This window comes from Anomaloglossus baeobatrachus, chromosome 5, assembly GCF_048569485.1.
Source record: "Anomaloglossus baeobatrachus isolate aAnoBae1 chromosome 5, aAnoBae1.hap1, whole genome shotgun sequence".
In the NCBI taxonomy this organism is placed as follows: Eukaryota; Metazoa; Chordata; class Amphibia; order Anura; family Aromobatidae; genus Anomaloglossus; species Anomaloglossus baeobatrachus.
In genome coordinates this window covers 350,780,832-350,803,034 of record NC_134357.1, presented here as the reverse complement: position 1 = coordinate 350,803,034, position 22,203 = coordinate 350,780,832, and the positions used below count along the sequence as shown (strand labels likewise).

The following is a 22,203-nucleotide window of genomic DNA, read 5'->3' as shown; positions in this document are numbered from 1 at the left end:
GGCGTGTTTTTTTTTTTCTATCGTCCAAAACGCTTCATTCTGTAGTACAATCAGTGGATGGGAATTATAGAAATTCCATGACCACTGTGCTTCTTTTCTCCTCAGCTTAAACTGACCTGCGGCACAGCTTCCCAAGCTGCAGCATGTCAATTTTATGCATGCGTGCACATGAGTGTTCGCAACTGGGAAAATAGAGCAAAATTCCACGACGCCCCAAACCCAGATCCTGGGTAAGGGCAACTTGCTTCTCCGCAGGAGACTGTGTGCGGATCGTGTGCATATACCCTAAATCTCTAGGGGGGTGGAAAAATTTTCAGACAAAGTTCCCAACAGAAAATTCACTGTAATGAGGCAGAGGGAGTCACTTTGACCTCACGTCTAGTAAGTGTTCAGCATAGAGCACAAGATGAGTGTTAACTGATCCAAAATGTTTTGTACCAAAATTGCCTGCAAATAACATTCAACTCAGCCCACAAAAACACAAGTCCCCACTCAGGTCCGTCATCGGTTAACGGAAATATAGGGGGCTTCCAAGTTACTGGCAACACAAAGGCTATGGCTCCCTGCTCAAAATAGAAATCTAGCAAAAACTGCACAACCATATACCCTACCCCACTCCCTTCTGAGTACCACAATGTTCCTAAACCACAGTTAGCATCCACAGGTTTGGCATTGTAGTGAGGAGCGCCTGCTTAAAGGGAACCTGTCAGCAGAAATTTCACCCAACACCTAAAAGATTCCCCCTCTGCAGCTCCTGGGCTGCATTCTAGAAAGGTCCCTGTTATTATTGTGCCCCATGTGAGACCAAAATAAAGAGTTTATAAAGTGGTACCTTTTTGTATGCAGATTCTGTAAATGTGACACGGGGGCGGGCTCTCTGCCGTCCATTATTCTGCCCCCTGGTCCTGTATGCCGCCCCCCATCGCTCCTTTCCATAACTGATGCACCGCCCACTGCTCCAGCCATCCCCGCGCATGCCCAGTGCCAGTCTCACAGGACTGAGCAGTGTGACCGCTGGTGACGTGTGCGCAGACAAGTGATTATGGGCGGGGCTGTGATTGTTATAAGCAAGTACCCGCCCATAATCTCGTGAGCGCGCAAACCTCTCCAGCGGTCACACTGTGCTCAGTGTAGATGCTAGACTGTATGGGCTGCTTCCAGGGATGACGTCCCTTTGTCACGTGATAGTATTTTGAACACGCCCCTATCACGTGACAAAAGGGACGTCATCCCTGGAAGCAGCCCATACAGTCTAGCATCTACACTGAGCACAGTGTGACCGCTGGAGAGGTTTGCGCGCTCACGAGATTATGGGCGGGTACTTGCTGATAACAATCACAGCCCCGCCCATAATCACTTGTCTGCGCACACGTCACCAGCGGTCACACTGCTCAGTCCCGTGAGACTGGCACTGGGCATGCGTGGGGATGGCTGGAGCAGTGGGCGGTGCATCAGCTATGGAAAGGAGCGATGGGGGGCGGCATACAGGACCAGGGGGCAGAATAATGGACGGCAGAGAGCCCGCCCCCGTGTCACATTTACAGAATCTGCATACAAAAAGGTACCACTTTATAAACTCTTTATTTTGGTCTCACATGGGGCACAATAATAACAGGGACCTTTCTAGAATGCAGCCCAGGAGCTGCAGAGGGGGAATCTTTTAGGTTTTGGGCGAAATTTCTGCTGACAGGTTCCCTTTAACTGTATGGGGTGCAGGTTTCCAGAAACACAAGCTGGGCACAATGTACTGGGCACAACAAGGACTTATTTGCAATTTTTAATTCTTCAACATTCACTTCGTTTGACACCATGGGTGTTTTGGACAGATTAAATCGTCACTACACCCATAGATTAATTTCCAAAATGTGGTCACATGAGGGGATTTCTTCTGTTCTGGTACTTAGAGGCTCTCCAAATGGAGTCCATAAACTATTCTAGGAACATCTGTGTGAAAAAAATCATATTGTGCTCCTTCGCTCTCGAGCCCTATAGTACAGCCAAACAATACTGTACAGTCATATGTGAGGTATTGCCAAGTTCAGGAGAAAATGTGTAATGCATAATAGGGCTGTTTTTTTTTTTTTGTTTTTTTTCCTCCCCCACCTCCACTAATCCCTTTTGTGATAATGGGAAATCTGGGGTTAAAACATTTTAGTGGTAAAAATAATTATATTTTGTGACACCTGTGGGGCCAATATGCTCACTGCACCCCTGGATGAATTCATTGAGGGGTGCAGTTAGTAAAAATGGGGTCACTTGCGTAGGGTTTCTGCTGTTCTGGCACCTCAGGGGCTTTGCCAATGTGACATGGCACCGCAAACTATTCCAAGTAAATCTACACTCCTAATATAGCACTCCTTCCCTTCTTCACTTAGTACTGTGTCTCAATGGTAGTTTTCGACCATATATGGCGTGCTCAGAATATAATGGACCATAAAATTTGTTGTGCAATATCTCCTGTTGCTCTAGTGAATTAGCAAAATTTGGTATTAAAGCAACATTTTTGAGGTAAAAAAATGTTTGTTTTTTTTTCTTTTTGACGTCTCAACGTTATCAAATTCTATGAAGCACCTGAGGGTTCCAGGTGCTCATCAATCATCTAGATAAATTCACTGATGGATCTAGTTTCCAAAATGGAGTCACTTGTGAGGGAGCTCAACTGTGTAGGCACCTCAGGGGCTCTGCAAATGCGACATGGCGTCCGCTAATGACTCCAGCTAATTTTGCTTTCAAAAATTCAAATGGCGCTTCTTCTGAGCCCTGCCATTCGCTCAAACAGTAAATTTCCACCACATGTGAGGTATCAGGACATATTGCACAACAAATTATTGGAGCATTTTCTCTTATTACCCTTTTGAAAATGCTACATTTATGGCTAATTTTATTACATTTTTGTTGGGGAAAAAAATCATTTTTTTTTCCTTCCACATTGCTTTAGCTCTTGTGAAGCACTTATAGGGTTAATAAACGTCTTTGATGTGGTTTTGAGCAGTGTAAGGACTGCAGTTTTTAGAGTGGTGTCAGTGTTGGGTATTTTCTGTCCCTTAGGCCTGTCACCTCAAATGTGATGTGGTCCCTACAAAAAAATGTTTTTGTAAATTTTGTTGGAAAATTGAGAAATTGCTGATTTAAACTTTGAACCATTCTAATTTCCTGACAAAAATTATTTAAAAAATTGTGGGATGTGGGAAATGTTATTTAGTAACTATTGTGTGACATAACGATGGTTTAAGAGTTCAAATTTCGAAAATTGCAACATTTTCGCCAAACTTCTAATATTTTCACAAATTAAACGCAGAAAATATTGGCCTAAATTTCCAACCATAATGAAGTACAATATGTCACGAAAAAAAAAAATCTCAACATCACTGAGATCCGTTGAAGTGTTCCAGAGTTATAACCTGTCAAAGTAACACTGGTCAAAATTTCAAAAAATGGCCTGGTCCTGAAGGTGAGAACGGGCCTAGGGGTGAAGAGGTTAATATCAAAACTGCTGGCAACAAAAGTGAGTACACTCAAGTAAAAATGCCCAAATTGTGCTCAAAGTATCAATATTTTCTGTGGCCACCATTATTTACAAGCACTGCCTTAACTGTTGGGCATGGAGTTCACTAGTACTTCACAGATTGCCAATGGAACCCTTTTCCACTCTTCCATGACAACATCACAGACCTAGTGTCATCATGGAGCTGGAGTCATTAACCTGTTAAGTAGTCCTGCGGCCTGGTTTCCGAAGGGAGGGGCTCATGCTTTGATTCAATATATTGCAATATATGTTTGCATTCATGGTTCCCTCGTTGAACTGTAGCTCCCATAGCCAGCAGCACTCATGCAGCCACAACCCATGACAGTCCCACAACCATGCTTCACTTTAAGCAAATGATACTTTTCATCTTTGTACTCCTCATCTGGTTCAGACCACAGGACATGGTTCTAGTACAGAGATCCCCAACTCCAGTCCTAAAGGGCCACCAACAGTGCATGTTTTCAGGATTTCCTTAGCATTGCATGGGTGTTGGAATCATCACCTGTGCCGGTGATTAAATGATCACCTGTGCAATACTAAGGAAACCCTGAAAACATGCACTGTTGGTGGCCCTTGAGGACTGGAGTTGGGGACCCCTGTATAGTAATTCATGTCCTTCGTCTGCTTTGTGTTTTTCTTGTGCTTCATCTATAGAAGAGGCTTTCTTCTGGCACGACAGCCTGGCAAACCAATTTCATGCGGCTGGTCTGGTTTGGTCTGAACACTGACAGACTGACCTACCACCACTAACCTCTGCTGCAATGCTGGCAGCACTTATGCATCCATTTTGAAAAGACAACCTCTGATCATGACACCGATCACATGCACTTAACTTGCAATAAAACGTATGAAAGTTGAGATCGCTAGATGGCGCTGACCGTCGCGCCTGTCCAGCCCTGCTACATCGCTGATGCAGCAGAACAGTCATAAGAACATTTTACATTAAATACACACTAGTATACATTATATTTATAATACAATAACACTTCCCCCGTATCAGAGGACGTGACTTGACCACCTCCTACACTGCAGCTTAGTTCCAGGGTGTTGGCAGTCTTCTTATAGACTATGCAACCTTTATATAGAGCAAGAATTCTCTTATTCCGATCCTCAGAGAATCCTTTTCAATGAGATTGTCATGTTGAACTTTCAGAGACGTGTGTGTGTGTGTGTGTGTGTGTGTGTGTGTGTGTGTGTGATAACCCCAAATTTAACACAACTGCTCTACATTCACACCTGAGACCTTGTAACACTGAGCCATTTTCACTCCCCGGTGTCATGTGACTACCTGGGCACAATTTGACCATTGCCTCTTTGGGGTGTACTTAATTTTTTTGTCAGCAGCTTAAACATTAATTGCTGTGTGTTGAGTTATTTAGAGGGCACACCAAATTTACAGTGGTATACAAGCTGACTAATTTTAAATTGAATCAAAGTCTCATATCTTCAGTGTTTTTGTCTAGTGATGGGTGAACCCCCATACACTGAGTTCTCAGGGAAGTCTGTTACTGTTCGAGTTCAGCCACCCAGATAAAAATGTAAAAAAAAAAATGAAGCAAAATGGGGATAAAAGCAGGACAATTATACTTACCAAGTCTCCATGCAGCTGTCACACTATTCATGAAATTTAAAGAGTGGACCCATAAGTATTCACTGCTTTCCCTGCTCAACCTCTCTGCCAGTGTCTGTGATTAGTTGCCCTCACAATAGTTGCCTGGCTTCCCAGAGTAGAGTGTAAAAATAAATAATTGGAAAAAATTGCATAGGGCTAAAGCGGAGAGCTGGAGGCTGCAGCCCCCAGCTGTGTGCATTATCTTTGCATTGTATCAAAATACAAGGGATCCCATTAGGGTTTTTTTTTTAATTATTTAAATAAATAAGCAAAAATACGACGTGGGTTTCGCCCCAATTTTGATACCCAGCTAAAATAAAGCAGACAACTGGGGGCTGGTATTCTCAGGCTTGGGAGGCCCGTGGTTATTGGGCCCTGCTCAGCCTAAAAATAGCAGCCTGCAGCCGTCCCAGAATTGGCCCATCCATTTAGATGCGCTTGCATCCATCTGGGGTCACAGTGCGTCATCACATTATACAACTTGACTGATCCCTGCAGCCTGCAGGACACCCTGATAGTCAAAGCTATGAGATTGGCGATGTCAGGGAGTTGACCTGAGGTTACAGCTGGTCGTTTCTGTACAGACTTTTTATTGGACTTCAACGAAAGCATTTTATAATTTTTTTTTACTGTATCATGGATGTGCCTTTATTAGATTTCCTACCTTATCAAATCTGCATCTCCTGGCAGAAAAATGCACTAAAAAAATGCAATGCGTTTTTGTTAGGAGATGCAGATTTCTGCACCAAATCTGCATCTCTTGGCAGAAAACAAGTGTCAAAACCACATGTGTGTCAGACAAAAACACCAGAAGACACAATTTCTTCAACAAATGTCTATCTCCTGCCAGAAAAACTCCTCAAAACCGCATTGCATTTTTTTTGGTACGGTTTTCTGCAGATGTGCACACAGCCTAAGTCGGTAATCCGGCATTGAGTTCACCTGAAGTCACAGTTGCGGTACTGTATTAACTGCGAGCTATGACCTTAGGTGAACTCAGTGACATCCCCGCTGCAGCTCAGTGTGTTCAGCAGCTCACAGTCAGCGCTCACATTTTCTAATGAGACCACTCACTGCGACCTCAAATGTACCAGAGCCTGGATAATTGTGGGACCTTGTGTGGATTACGTTGGACCTGTAGGGGTGTTTTGGAGCTTAATAAATTAGAGAAAGAGAGGTTTTTTTTTTTTTTGTTTTGTTCTTTTAAAAGGATTTTTCTGGGTTTTTTTTATTTCTTTTTTTCACTTAGACAATCAGTAAGTAGGGGTGTCTCGGACCCCTCCCCATTGCTAATCCAGAGCTTCGTGGCAACGGTGATTTTTTGTTTTTTTTTTTTGTTTTTTTGTCAAATCACCGCTGTCATTAACTCCTTTTATTACCCTGATTGCCACCTCTCCAAGTCAAACGGGATGAGCCTGATAAGTGTTAGGATTGGCACAACTAATAGATTCACCAATTCTTGGGCTGCTGCGGGTTGCTCTTCTTAGGCTGGGAAGGACCCAGTAACCACGGGTCTCCCAAGCCTGGGAATACCAGCCCCCAGCCGTCTGCTTAATTTTGGCTGGATATCAAAATTGGGGGGAACTTCTTCCTTCTTTCTTCCTTCTCTCTAGCTGAGCAGCAGCACTCAATGTCAGGCAGCAGCTAAAGCAAACAAGATTTTTATGGTGTATAAAAAGAGAGATTGGATCCCAATGTATTGTTACCCCTCTATAAATCACTTGTAAAGCCGCATCTGGAATATGGGATCCAGTTTTGGGCTCCACATTTTAAAAAGGACATACAGAAGTTAGAATCAGTTCAAAGGCTACTACAAGGAATGGAAGGCCTCCCATATGATGACAGGTTGAAAAAGTTAGATATGTTTAGCTTAGAAAAAAAGACGTCTCAGAGGAGATCTCATTTATATGTATAAATACATGTGTGGTCAATATAAAGGACTGGCACATGACTTATTCCTTCCAAGGACAATACTAAGGACCAGGGGGCATTCACTGCGAGTGGAAGAAAGGTGATTCCGGCAGCTAAATAGGAAAGGGTTCTTTACAGTTAGAGCAGCTAGACTGTGGAATCCCCTACCACACGAGGTAGTAATGGCAGACACTATAAACAGCTTTTTTTTTTTTTTTTAAAAAAATAAAAAAAAGGGCTGGATGATTTCCTCAGTACACACAACATTGTTGGTTATAAATGACTAAATGTAGAATTGGTGGTGGAGGAAGGTTGAATTGGATGGACCTAGGTCTTTTTTCAACCTATGTAACTATATTTGAGAGCACACAACTGTAACCCCAGGGAAAACATTCTCTGTACATATTTACATATTAAAGACTTAATCCATGTGTGTACGCCTCTTGTCTTAAGACCACATGTTACCATTCTTTGTGGCGTCAAACATTTGTGAACCAGACATTTTTTTTTTCATTTAGTCTGTGTTTATGAATGATGATGCAGTCTTGACACCTATGTGTGCATACCTCCCAACCGTCCCGGATACAGCGGGACAGTCCCTCTTCTGAGCCTTTGATCCCGGGTCCCGCCCGTGAGGCTGATTGTCCCGGCTCCACCCACCCACTGTAGCCCCGCCTCGCTGTTTCTCCCTTCTACTATTCATTACAGAGCCGAGCGCGCACCTACTCCTGTGACTGCTGCTGAGGTATGAATCACCCCCTGCAGCAGAGCGACCCCCCTGCAGCAGAGCCCCCCCCACCCCCCCCTGCACCAGAGCCGACCCCCCCCAGTCCCGGAGCCTGCGTGTGTCTGCAGCTGTTCTCTGACTCCCCGGCTTCTCACTGCTGCAGACACACGGGAATCAGGAAGCTGAGGAGACCGTGCAATCAGCACTTATCTCCTGCAGATAGCAGTGACAATAACCTATGCAGAGTGACATCTGCAGGCTTCTATTACCGATCAGTGGTCTCCTGCCTGTGGAGCAGAGCTGCTGGGTCCTAGCTTCCCAACAGCTTCAGCTCTGCTTTATCCTGGCTCCCCTACCAGTTAAAGGGAACATGTCAGCAGAAATTTCACAATGAAAGTAATAGATTCCCCTCTGCAGCTCCTGGGCTGCTTCTAGAAAGGTTCCTGTTGTTATTGTGCCCCCTTTGAGACCTACAAAAATACTTTATGAAGTCTTACCTTTTTGTATGCAAATGTGTTTTTATGGTCACGGGGGCGGGCTGTCTGGCGTCCGTTATTCCCCCTCCTGCCGCTTTACGCAGTCCCCCATTGCTCATTTACATACACAAGGACGCCTTCCTCATGTAACTGTCCTCCCGAAGTTTTGCGCATGTGAACGCTTTTTCAGGTGATTGCGCAGGCACGAGATTATGGGCGGCGCTGTGATTGTCATCAGCAGCGTTAACCAAGTACCCGCCCATAATCTCGTGCCCGCACTTTTCCCTCTGACTCCACCGTTATGCGCAAGTGCTGGCCATATGAACCATGTTACCTATTACTGCTTGCACGAGATTATGGGCGGGTACTTGGATGACTTTGCTGATGACAATCACAGCGCCGCCCATAATCTCGCGCCCATGGTAATAGGTAACGTGGTTCATATGGACAGTGCTTGCGCATAACGGTGGAGGCAGAGTGAGAAGCGCGGGCACGAGATTATGGGCAGGTACTTGGATGACGCTGCTGATGACAATCACAGCGCCGCCCATAATCTCGCGCCCATGGTAATAGGTAACGTGGTTCATATGGCCAGTGCTTGCGCATAACGGTGGAGGCAGAGTGAGAAGCGCGGGCACGAGATTATGGGCAGGTACTTGGATGACGCTGCTGATGACAATCACAGCGCCGCCCATAATCTCGCGCCCATGGTAATAGGTAACGTGGTTCATATGGCCAGTGCTTGCGCATAACGGTGGAGGCAGAGTGAGAAGCGCGGGCACGAGATTATGGGCGGGTACTTGGATGACGCTGCTGATGACAATCACAGCGCCGCCCATAATCTCGCGCCTGCGCAATCACCTCAAAAGCGTTCACACTTTGCACAGTGCTCAGTCCCGCGAGAGTGGCACTGGGCATGCACAAAACTTCAGGAGGACAGTTACATGAGGAAGGCGTCCTCATGTATGGAAATGAGCAATGGGGGACGGCGTACAACAGCAGGAGGGGGAATAACGGACGCCAGGCAGCCCGCCCCCGTGACCATAAAAACAGATTTGCATACAAAAAGGTAAGACTTCATAAAGTATTATTTTAGGTCTCAAAGGGGGCACAATAGCAACAGGAACCTTTCCAGAATTCATCCCAGGAGCTGCAGAGGGGAATCTTTTATTTTTTTTGCTAAATTTCTGGTGACAGGTTCCCTTTAAAGGGAACCTGTCAGGTGCAATCTGCACTCAGAGCCAGGAGCAGTTCTGGGTGTATATTGCTAATCCCTCCCTAACTGTCCCTGTATACACCAGCATAGATAAAGGCATCTATAGAAAAAGTATTTTTAAAGAGCTTATATCTTATGCTAATTAGCGCGGGGACTAGTCCCAAGGGCGTTACTTCACTTGGCTAGTCGGCTCATATAGCGTGTTAGTACTCACACAGGGGCGTAATAACATGCTAACATGCTATGCGAGCCGACTAGCCAAGTGAAGTAACGCCCTTGTGACTAGTCCCCGCGCTCATTAGCATAAGATATAAGATCTTTAAAAATATTTGTTCCTGATCTCTTTATCTATGCTAGTGTATACAGGGACGGTTAGGCAGGGATTAGCAATATACACCCAGAACTGCTCCTGGCTCTGAGTGCATATTGCACCTGACAGGTTCACTTTAAAGGGAACCTGTCACCAGATTTGGGGCCTATAAGCTGCGGCCACCACCAGCGGGATCTTATGTACACATTCTAACATGCTGCATACCTCCCAACCGTCCCGGATACAGCGGGACTTTCACGCTTTACGTTGTTTGTCCCGTTGCCACGGGCGGGACGGCCGGCTCCCGGGCTCCGCCCACCCACTCTCCGCCTCCCTGCTTTTCCCTCCTACCATCCTAGTAGACGTGGCATAGAGAGGAGCGCTGCCTGTGCTGCTGCTGGTACAGTAAACTAATCTCCCCAGCGCTGATTTCCCTCCCTCCCCCCTCACCCCCGGCCGGAGCCTGTCTGTGCGGTCGGCCGGCCGCCTGTCTGTGCGGTCGGCCCGCCACTTGTCTGTGCGGGCGCCCCCCGCCGCCTGTCTGTGCGGGCGCCCCCCGCCGCCTGTCTGTGCGGGCGCCCCCCTGCCGCCTGTCTGTGCGGGCGCCCCCCTGCCGCCTGTCTGTGCGGGCGCCCCCCTGCCGCCTGTCTGTGCGGGCGCCCCCCTGCCGCCTGTCTGTGCGGGCGCCCCCCTGCCGCCTGTCTGTGCGGGCGCCCCCCTGCCGCCTGTCTGTGCGGGCGCCCCCCGTCGCCTGTCTGTGCGGGCGGCCGGCCGCCTCATTGTGCGGGCGGCCGGCCGCCTCTCTCTGCGGGCGGCTGGCCGCCTCTCTGTGCGGGCGGCCTGCCGCCTGTCTGTGAAGGCGGCCGGCCGCCTGTCTGTGAAGGCGACCGGCCGCCTCACTGTGGCTGCCTGCGTGTCCGTGCTGGAGGCCCGCCGGCTGCCTGCGTGTCCGTGCTGGAGGCCCGCCGGCTGCCTGCGTGTCCGTGCTGGAGGCCCGCCGGCTGCCTGCGTGTCCGTGCTGGAGGCCCGCCGGCTGCCTGCGTGTCCGTGCTGGAGGCCCGCCGGCTGCCTGCGTGTCCGTGCTGGAGGCCCGCCGGCTGCCTGCGTGTCCGTGCTGGAGGCCCGCCGGCTGCCTGCGTGTCCGTGCTGGAGGCCCGCCGGCTGCCTGCGTGTCCGTGCTGGAGGCCCGCCGGCTGCCTGCGTGTCCGTGCTGGAGGCCCGCCGGCTGCCTGCGTGTCCGTGCTGGAGGCCCGCCGGCTGCCTGCATGTCCGTGCTGGAGGCCCGCCGGCTGCCTGCGTGTCCGTGCTGGAGGCCCGCCGGCTGCCTGCGTGTCCGTGCTGGAGGCCCGCCGGCTGCCTGCGTGTCCGTGCTGGAGGCCCGCTGGCTGCCTGCGTGTCCGTGCTGGAGGCCCGCCGGCTGCCTGCGTGTTTGTGCTGAATGGGTGTGGATGGGGAGTGGATATGGGCGTGACTGTGAAATGGGTGTGGTTAGGGGGCGTGGCCTAAAAATTTGCCGCGGCGCGCTATGCGCGCCGCAAACTTTGTCCCTCTTTTCCTTCTTTAAAAGTTGGGAGGTATGTGTATGTCTGAGCCACAGTGCTGTTATTATATGGTAACTCCATTTACGCTTGCCTGAACCGATTATTGATATCTGTGTAGGTCATGGAAGATACAACAGACATAATTTTATTTTTTTTTACTGATGTTTGCTGTATGAAGCTTTATCTTATGTGGGATAAGTTGTGTTTTTTTTTGTTTTTTTTTTTTTTCCAAGTGTTTTGGAGTACATATAGACTGTGCGTAATGCAAATATCACAAAGTGATTTTTTTTTTTTAAACAATTTTCAAAAAAACTTAGAGGTTTTGCACAAAATAACCTGGTTAATTTTCCATGTTAGACAGAGCCAGAGTGAGTGAATTTGTTTATCTGCTGTTTGCGCTCTCTGACTTAGAGTATATATTCGTACTGCATAAAATGAAAACAAAAAAGCACCAGTATATTTAGAACAGTAATTCCTTATTTATGGTTTACACAAAGAAAAAAAAGAGATGGTTTTCATCATCTATCATCCATGTCAGAATCCACAGAGACAGAGAATCCGCCGTGGGAGGACAGGAAACCTTCAGACTATAAGGGTGGAGGCTCTCCAATGTATCAGTTGATTTCCTGTCCTGGGAGAAGTGAACTTACAACTTGGTGTAGTCCAGTGGGATGATCGGTGTGGGGCATAAAGAGGCACCTACCCAGGCCCTGGCCTGGTCGTCCTTGGAGGTGGTCAGGTACTGCTGTAGCTGGAGCAGGTGGCTCCAGCTAGAGGCACCACAGCAGTTTCCCGGGAGAAATCAGCTGTTGTACAGAGTCTTGGTGGCAGCATAGTTAATTGATGAAAATTGCCAGCCACCGCATCACCGAGTCTATGCTTGTGTGTGGCGTGCATGACTAATGAAGGCACACCTTGATGATGAGCACATCTTGATGATGAGCATATCTGTGACTTCAGGTGTGACTGTAATGATGGATCAACTTCTGGGAGGCACCTAATTTAAATTCAGCGCTGCATATTGTGGGGGATTGTACTGTGGGTATGGAAAGTATTCAGACCCCTGTACATTTTTCACCTTGTTTCATTGAAGCCATTTGGTAAATGCAAAAAAGTTACTTTTTTCCTCATTAATGTACGCTCTGCACCCCATCTTGGCAGAAAAAAAATTTATTAAACAAGAAAAACTGAAATCACATGCTAAGGTTTCAGACCCTTTGCTCAGTATTGAGTAGAAGCAGCCTTGTGAGCTAGTACAGCCATGAGTCTTCTTCGGAATGATGCAACAAGTTTTACACCTGGATTTGGGGATCCTCTGCCATTCTTCCTTGCAGATCCTCTCTAGTTCCGTCAGGTTGGATGGTGAACGTTGATGGAAAGCCATTTTCAGGTCTCTCCAGAGATGCTCAATTGGGTTTGGTCAGGGCTCTGGCTGGGCCAGTCAAGAATGGTCACAAAGTTGTTCTGAAGCTACTCCTTTGTTATTATAGCTGTGTGCTTAGGTTCACTGTCTTGTTGGAAGGTGAACCTTTGACCAAGTCTGAGCTCCAGATCACTCTGGAAAAGTTTTCTTCCAGGATATCTCTGTACTTGGCCGCATTCATCTTTCCTTCAATTGCAACAAGTCATCCTATCCCTGCAGCTGAAAAACAACCCCCATAGCATGATGCTGCCACCACCATGTTTCACTGTTGGGATTGTATTGGGCAGGTGATGAGCAGTGCCTGTTTTTGTCCACACATACCACTTAGAATTAACCCATGCCGGGTTCTACCATGAGAGACTGCGCGAGTTCCACGCGAGGCACTAGCAAGTGTGATTCTGGCCTAATAAGACTTTCTTGGCATTTCCCTTTTAAGATAAAACCTACACAGAGAACTGTGGAAAGAAAGCGCAAAATAGGGTCTTATCTGAGAAATACGTGGGGTAATTAAAGAAATTCACTCACCCCGTAAGTTGTGAGAGTCACAACCACTGAGCAGGCAATAAACACGGCCAACGGCAGCAGCACCCAAAACGGCTGATAACAGAGAATGGTGAAGTAGGGCTTGCAAGGCTGCGCCAAATGACCACTCTGAATATGGAGAGTTAATGTTCCTTTATTTCATCTTTAGGTCGACGCGTTTCCGGAGTCTCAGCTCCCTTCCTCAGGACACACAAGACAAAAGTACATCAAATCTGCTAAAACATGAGGACTGCCGAATATATGTACATTCCGTCACGATGACGTCAAAGCCCACCCTCTTCCAAAAAAAAGGGCGGGAATGACACATCAGAAAAAATGTTTTTTGTTTTTTTCTGATGTGTCATTCCCGCCCTTTTTTTTTGGAAGAGGGTGGGCTTTGACGTCATCGTGACGGAATGTACATATATTCGGCAGTCCTCATGTTTTAGCAGATTTGATGTACTTTTGTCTTGTGTGTCCTGAGGAAGGGAGCTGAGACTCCGGAAACGCGTCGACCTAAAGATGAAATAAAGGAAGATAAAACCTACGAAATGTGTGGCAAAAAAATCAAGGACAGGATACATGCACTGTGCAAGGCGAGGTTACCAAATTCATGGGAGAAGACGTTATGTCAGTCTTGCATAGAGAAGACTATTTGGGAGGAATTCCCTAACTTCAATGTAGAAATAATATATTTAATTCAAGCAGAAGTTAAAAGCATACCACAATTGTATCTTTGGATTTTGAGGCGCTGATCATGTCCAGAGTAGTGATGCCGAACCTGAACTGTAAAGTTCGAAGTCCGTACCGGATGCCTAGTGTCTGTGCATAGACCCCGAACACAGACTCCTCAGGGACGTCAATGTTACTGTTTGGATAATTAAAAAAAAAATACGGAATAAAGCAGAACCGTTATACTTACCGGCCTTCGACGCGGCTGTAACACTACTTCCGGGTCCTATCATTAACTCATACATATTCATGGCTTCAACAGCCCACCATCTGTCCCAGTGCCTGTGATTGGTTGAGTCAGAACATTCCCCCACGCCGTGTGACAGCAACTGGTTGGTTGGAATCACACACACTGTCTGCGTCCTTTATAGTGTAGTAAAAATAAATGGGGGAAAAAAAATGGTGTAGGGTCCCCATATTTTGTGATACACAATGCAGATAAAACATGCAGCTACAGGCTGCATCCCCAAGCCGTGTGGTGCTTATCTTGGCTGTGTATCAAAATAACAGGGAGCTCATATGGCTTGTTAAAAAATAGTTTAAACAAATTAAAAAAAGAGTGCAGTCCCCCCTTTCCCCCCAATTTTGATACCTACCCATGATAAAACCGACAGATGGGATCTGGTATTCTCAGGTTGGGGAGGCCCATGGTTATAGGCCCCCCAAGGCTAAAAATAACCTGAAGCCACCCAGCATTCCGACAATTTACTTGGCTGATCTTGATTGCCCTAGTGTGGTGGCAATTGAGGTAATATGGGAGGTTAATGATAGCTCACAAATTTCACTTAGGCTGCTTTCACACATCCGGTTTTTGCCATGCGGCACAATAAGGCGCTCTGCAGGAAAAACGCAACCGTTTTTTTTTTCCGCCGGTTGCGATTTTTCCTGCATAGACTTACATTAGTGCCGCATGGGCTTGCGTTCCGTCCGGTTTTTGCCGCATGCGGCAGATTTAGCCGATGCGGCGGCTGGATGGAACGTTGCCTGGCACATTTTTTTGTCCGGCAAAAAAAAACCGCATCGCGCCGCATCCAGCCGATGCGGCGCGATTTGCATTGCATGCCTATGGACGCCGCATGCGGCGTCCTGCGGCAAAAAACGCATCCGGCTGCCGCATGCGTTTTTTCCAACTGCGAGCAAGCGGCAAAAAACGGACAGGCCGCATGTAAAAAACTTAGGCAAAGGATGCGGTATTATCACCGCATCCGTTTCATAGGTTTTAGAGCCGGATTGGCCGGCTCTGCTAAAACCGGAGGTGTGAAAGCAGCCTAAGCCCTAGATTAAGAATGGTAGGGGTCTTTTAAGAGCCCTCATTACTAATCCTATATGTGAAAAGATGTATATACAAACAAACAAAAAACCCTTCATTTGAAATAAAATATAAAACAAACCCACCTTTTCTCCAATTTATTAACCCCACAAACACACAGGTCTGACATAATCCAGACAAGGTCCCATGGCAATCCTGGCTCTGCTACATGCTGACATTACAGCGGGCAGGCACATTACAGAACATGATGGCATGCTGCAGCTTCAGGAAGACACTGACTGAGCCGCAGCTGTGAGCAGTGACGTCCCTGAGTTTATCTGCAGTCACAGCTGAAGGTTCCCACAGTACTCCACCTGTGACCGCAGGTAAACTCATTGACTTGAATCAGACCTGCAACCTGCATCTTCTGGTAGAAAACCGCGTTTTTTTGCCAAGAGATGCAGATTTGGTGCTGGAATTTATACAACCAATTCCTGCACCAATACTTTATCTCCTGGCCCAAAAAAAAGTGATGCAGGTTTAATGCGATATTGGTGCATTTTTTTTTTACAGGAGATGCAGATTTCATGCAGAATTTAGTATATAAATTCCAGCACCAAATTTGCATCTGGAATTTTACCTCCTGTGAGGGTAAAAAGACATTATATACGGTAGCCCAGCTCAGTTGCATGAAAAAGAGCACTACTGCGCATGCGCAAGCGTCCTGGAAATAAGCCAGCCGCCATTCCCGGGAGTATTCAAAAACAGATCACCAGCTGACATAGATCGCACACAGCCACAAATCTTGAGGATCGGTAGACACAACAAGCAGGACCGCAAGTATTACATTCTCTTATCTACTTATGCACTTTATCTCCCCAGCGCGAGAGAGCCTGTACTAATATATTTTATTATCTCCCGTCTGGATTATTGCAACCTCCTGCTCTGTGGCCTCCCTTCTAACAGTCTCGCACCCCTACAATCTATTCTAAACTATGGTGCCCGGCTAATCCACCTGTCCCCCCGCTACTTCCCGACCTCTCCTCTCTGCCAATCCCTTCACTGGCTTCCCATTGCCCAACGACTCCAGTTCAAAACACTAACCATGACATACAAAGCCATCCACAACCTGTCTCCTCCCTACATCTGTGACCTAGTCTCCTGGTACTTACCTACACGTAACCTTCGATCCTCACAAGATCTCCTCTTCCCACCATCGCATACAAGATTTCTCCCGTGCCTCCCCCATACACTGGAATGCTCTGCCACAACACATCAGACTCTCGCCTACCTTGGCAAGCTTCAAAAGGAACCTGAAGACCCACCTCTTCCGACAAGCCTACAACCTGCCATAACCCTCAGTCTGATACAGCGCCGCACAATCAACTCTACCCTCACCTACTGTATCCTCACCTATCCCTTGTAGACTGTGAGCCCTCGCGGGCAGGGACCTCTCTCCTCCTGTACCTGTTTGTGTCTTGTATTGTTTATGATTATTGTACTTGTCCCTATTATGTACACCCCTTTCACATGTAACGCGCCATGGAATTGATGGCGCTATAATAATTAATAATAATATATATCCAAAGGAGAAAGAAAGTCGCACTCCAGATGATCACCATATCACTCCGTCTTTATTGCAGGGGAAACATGAAGGTACAAGCGGTGGGGAGGGTGAGACAAGCCATACAACGCCGGCGTGGTATGGCTTGTTGTCTCACCCTCCCCACCGCTTGTACCTTCATGTTTCCCCTGCAATAAAGACGGAGTGATATGGTGATCATCTGGAGTGCGATTTTCTTTCTCCTTTTGGATTTACCGCAAGTCTGCACCATGATCCCCTCCATGGCTCAGTAGGGCTCAAGTAGCTGAACGTGTAGTAACACGCGGAGTAGGCGGTGCACCGGGACTCTTACCTCTTTCATAATAATATATATATAAATATAAATTCCCCTGATTCAGACTGGTCTGCTACGGGGGAAGTGTAACTACACCCCACATAACCCTATACCTTTGAATTACTCCCAGGGTAATCCTGTGCCCATATTCTATTTGGTAAATACCACATATTTTATTATTCTACTTATTCCATACCCAATCAACTGTATGCTGACACCTGATTTTTTTTTATTGCATGGACATAGAAATATAGCCTAAAGGTCCAGTCACACTAAGCAACTTACCAGCGATCCCAACAACGATAGGGATCGCTGGTAAGTTGCTAGGAGGTTGCTGGTGAGATGTCACACTGCGACGCTCCAGCGATCCCACCAGCAACCTGACCTGGCAGGGATCGCTGGAGCGTCGCTACACAAGTTGCTGGTGAGCTCACCAGCAACCAGTGACAAGCCCCCAGCGCAGCGTGGAAGATGCTGCGCTTGGTAACTAAGGTAAATATCGGGTAACCAACCCGATATTTACCTTGGTTACCACCGCACGGAGCTACACGAGCAGGGAGCAGCGCACACTGAGCGCTGGCTCCTTGCTCTCCTAGTTACAGCACACATCGGGTTAATTAACCCGATGTGTGCTGCAGCTAAATGTGCACAGAGCAGGGAGCAGCGCACAATGCTTAGCGCTGGCTCCTTGCTCTCCTAGTTACAGCACACATCGGGTTAATTAACCCGATGTGTGCTGCAGCTAAATGTGCACAGAGCAGGGAGCAGCGCACAATGCTTAGCGCTGGCTCCTTGCTCTCCTAGTTACAGCACACATCGGGTTAATTAACCCGATGTGTGCTGCAGCTAAATGTGCACAGAGCAGGGAGCAGCGCACAATGCTTAGCGCTGGCTCCTTGCTCTCCTAGTTACAGCACACATCGGGTTAATTAACCCGATGTGTGCTGCAGCTACATGTGCACAGAGCAGGAGCCGGCACTGACAGTGAGAGCGGAGGAGGCTGGTATCGAAGGTAAATATCGGGTAACCAAGGACAGGGCTTCTTGGTTACCCGATGTTTACATTGGTTACCAGCCTCCGCAGAAGGTGGCTCCTGCTGCCTGCACATTTAGTTGTTGCTGTCTCGCTGTCACACACAGCGATCTGTGCTTCACAGCAGGACAGCAACAACTAAAAAATGGCCCAGGACATTCAGCAACAACCAACGACCTCACAGCAGGGGCCAGGTTGTTGCTGGATGTCACACACAGCAACATCGCTAGCAACGTCACAAAAGTTGTTCGTTAGCAGCGATGTTGCTAGCGATGTTGCTTAGTGTGACGGGGCCTTAACAGCCAGGTGACCACACTAAAGAGACTAACAGGATTTCCGCAGTTGATCCTGTTATGCATGATTACATGCCAATTACGTGAGAATCCATTATATCGTACCTTTTCTTATGTTTTCTAAAACTCATTTTTTGTGTTGTACCTTGACTCTTATGTGTATGTTCCATTGATTAGGACTATTCTTGTCCTATGTAAATCTAAAGCCCCCGTCACACACAGCGAGATCGCTAGCGAGATCACTGAAATATCACAGGTTTTGTGACCTCGCAGCAATATCGCTGTGTGTGACAAGCAGCAGTGAGCGGGCCCCTGCTGCAAGGTCGCTGATCGTGACAAAACGATCAGGACCGTTTTTTGCTCGTTGGTCTCTTGGTCTCCCGCTGTGCAGCACGCATCGGCGTGTTTGACGGTGGGAGACCAACGAGCGCCGGTTCTGCGTGTGCAGGGAGCCGTCGTTACACGGGTCGCTGGTGGCTGGTCGCTGTGGGGATCTGCCTGATTGACAGCTTAACAGCGACCATGTAGCGACGTACTAGCGATCCCTGCCCGGTCGGATCGCTGGTACGTTGCTATGTGTAACGGGACCCTAACTCTTGCATAATTGCTTGTGTATAGCACCACCACTTATTTGGTTATTGTTCTGTTTTCTCTAGCGATATATTGTGACCAAGGTCCAGGAGGAAAGAAACATCAAAAAAATTTCAGTTGTCGCTGTTGTAAATAAATTATATGTTAATCTTGCATCAAAAAAGACTCTCTTGCAACTTTATCCTAATAGGGAGTGACACAGTGATGCAATGTGTCAGCTGAGGAAGTACTTTTTATTTATTTAGTTTTTTTCCCTGCCTGAGCACAAATTTCGTCGAGCAGCTTGATTCTTTACAGTTCGGATTCGCTCATTCCTAGTTAAGTTCAGGGTCCATAGCTTTGTGTCCAATGTTGAACCCCAAAGACAGACTTTTGACTGTACGTCCGGTTCCTGTTCGAGTTTGTCACCCGAATAAAGCTTGTTGAAAGGTTGCAGAGCAGCCAATCAGCAAACTTTTAAGCTATGGGTACTTCTGGAACAATCACACCCATGCCAAGTAATTGGCATGGCTGTGATTGGCCGGCGCACCCCGTGACTTGGCCTATATAAAGGCTGGGACATGATCCCCGGCGCTATTTTGCCAGTACGCTGTATGAGTGAGGGATAGTGATTAGTGATGAGCGAGCATGCTTGTAACTACTCGGTACTCGCACGAGTATCGCTGTACTCGGGCTGCTCGGCGGGGACCGAGTAATCTCGCGATACTCGTGCTGTACTCGTGGTCTTCATTTCTGCATGTTGGCGCTCTTTTGAGAGCCAGCCCTCATGCAGGGATTGGCTGGCAGACCACTGCAATGCCACAGCCCTGTTAGTTGTGGAATTGCAGTGATTGGCCGGCCTGCACAGCGTGACCGAGCCTTTATACCGGCCGGCGCGCTGTGCTCTGCTCACAACTATCCAGACAGTCAGTGCAGGGAGAGTGTCGCTGATTCAGGGAAAGCTTTGCGGCCCTTTATAGTTAGTTCCGGAGCAGGGCTGCAAACAGTGTGACCAGAAGTCCTTCTCAGGACTATTCTAGTTGTATACAGGCAGGCAGGGTATAGCCAGGTCGGAGTACAGTAGCAGAGTCCTTCTCAGGACTATTGTTGCTATATACAGGCAGGGTATAGCCAGGTCGGAATACAGGCTAGTGACCAGAAGAGTCCTTGTCAGGACTATTGTAGCAGTATACAGGCAGGCAGGCAGGCAGGGTAGTGGTGACCGTATACCAGCCTTCATCATATCTGGGGCTGGTGTACACAGTGTAAAACAGTCCAGATAGTGTCAGACTTCTCAGTAATTGTCGCTCCTAAAAACCAGTTAGGTTCTTATTGCGTCCGTGCTTGCATTTAAAAACAGCACGTGTGTGGCAGTCGGTGGCAGGGTACAGGTGCGCGTTTTGCACAAACTATTATATAACGCACAAGTCTAGTGTATAATAATACACGTCAGTCAGCAGTGTCTGATAGTGTCAGACTTCTCAGTAATTGTCGCTCCTAAAAACCAGTTAGGTTCTTATTGCGTCCGTGCTTGCATTTAAAAACAGCACGTGTGTGGCAGTCGGTGGCAGGGTACAGGTGCGCGTTTTGCACAAACTATTATATAACGCACAAGTCTAGTGTATAATAATACACGTCAGTCAGCAGTGTCTGATAGTGTCAGACTTCTCAGTAATTGTCGCTCCTAAAAACCAGTTAGGTTCTTATTGCGTCCGTGCTTGCATTTAAAAACAGCACGTGTGTGGCAGTCGGTGGCAGGGTACAGGTGCGCGTTTTGCACAAACTATTATATAACGCACAAGTCTAGTGTATAATAATACACGTCAGTCAGCAGTGTCTGATAGTGTCAGACTTCTCAGTAATTGTCGCTCCTAAAAACCAGTTAGGTTCTTATTGCGTCCGTGCTTGCATTTAAAAACAGCACGTGTGTGGCAGTCGGTGGCAGGGTACAGGTGCGCGTTTTGCACAAACTATTATATAACGCACAAGTCTAGTGTATAATACACGTCAGTCAGCAGTGTCTGATAGTGTCAGACTTCTCAGTAATTGTCGCTCCTAAAAACCAGTTAGGTTCTTATTGCGTCCGTGGTTGCATTTAAAAACAGCACGTGTGTGGCAGTCGGTGGCAGCGTACAGGTGCGCGTTTTGCACAAACTATTATATAACGCACAAGTCTAGTGTATAATACACGTCAGTCAGCAGTGTCTGATAGTGTCAGACTTCTCAGTAATTGTCGCTCCTAAAAACCAGTTAGGTTCTTATTGCGTCCGTGCTTGCATTTAAAAACAGCACGTGTGTGGCAGTCGGTGGCAGGGTACAGGTGCGCGTTTTGCACAAACTATTATATAACGCACAAGTCTAGTGTATAATACACGTCAGTCAGCAGTGTCTGATAGTGTCAGACTTCTCAGTAATTGTCGCTCCTAAAAACCAGTTAGGTTCTTATTGCGTCCGTGGTTGCATTTAAAAACAGCACGTGTGTGGCAGTCGGTGGCAGCGTACAGGTGCGCGTTTTGCACAAACTATTATATAACGCACAAGTCTAGTGTATAATACACGTCAGTCAGCAGTGTCTGATAGTGTCAGACTTCTCAGTAATTGTCGCTCCTAAAAACCAGTTAGGTTCTTATTGCGTCCGTGCTTGCATTTAAAAACAGCACGTGTGTGGCAGTCGGTGGCAGGGTACAGGTGCGCGTTTTGCACAAACTATTATATAACGCACAAGTCTAGTGTATAATACACGTCAGTCAGCAGTGTCTGATAGTGTCAGACTTCTCAGTAATTGTCGCTCCTAAAAACCAGTTAGGTTCTTATTGCGTCCGTGCTTGCATTTAAAAACAGCACGTGTGTGGCAGTCGGTGGCAGGGTACAGGTGCGCGTTTTGCACAAACTATTATATAACGCACAAGTCTAGTGTATGTCACAAACCACCGGGGGGGTCAGGTATTTGGCCCACTGGTCCTTGTCCAGATGGTGCTGCAAGCAAGTCCGTTCAAAAGCAGTCAAGAAAGAGTCCAAGTCTCCATCCTTCTCCAGCACTGGGAAGTCCTCAACACGGACCTTTGGAAGTTTGGTGTCTCGAAGGTCACATGTGGCTGATGAGGGCCGGAGCTGAGCTAGCTGCAGCTGGTAGTCACGGTCTGCCTGTCGCTCTCGCTCTTCACG

General features: G+C 47.5%; 1 long non-coding RNA gene across 1 annotated transcript in view; it reads right to left on the bottom strand.

Moving 5' to 3' along the window:
- LOC142311460 (uncharacterized) overlaps positions 1–22,203 on the bottom strand; it is a 61,636-nt gene that overhangs the window by 23,092 nt on the left and 16,341 nt on the right. The window lies entirely within an intron of this gene.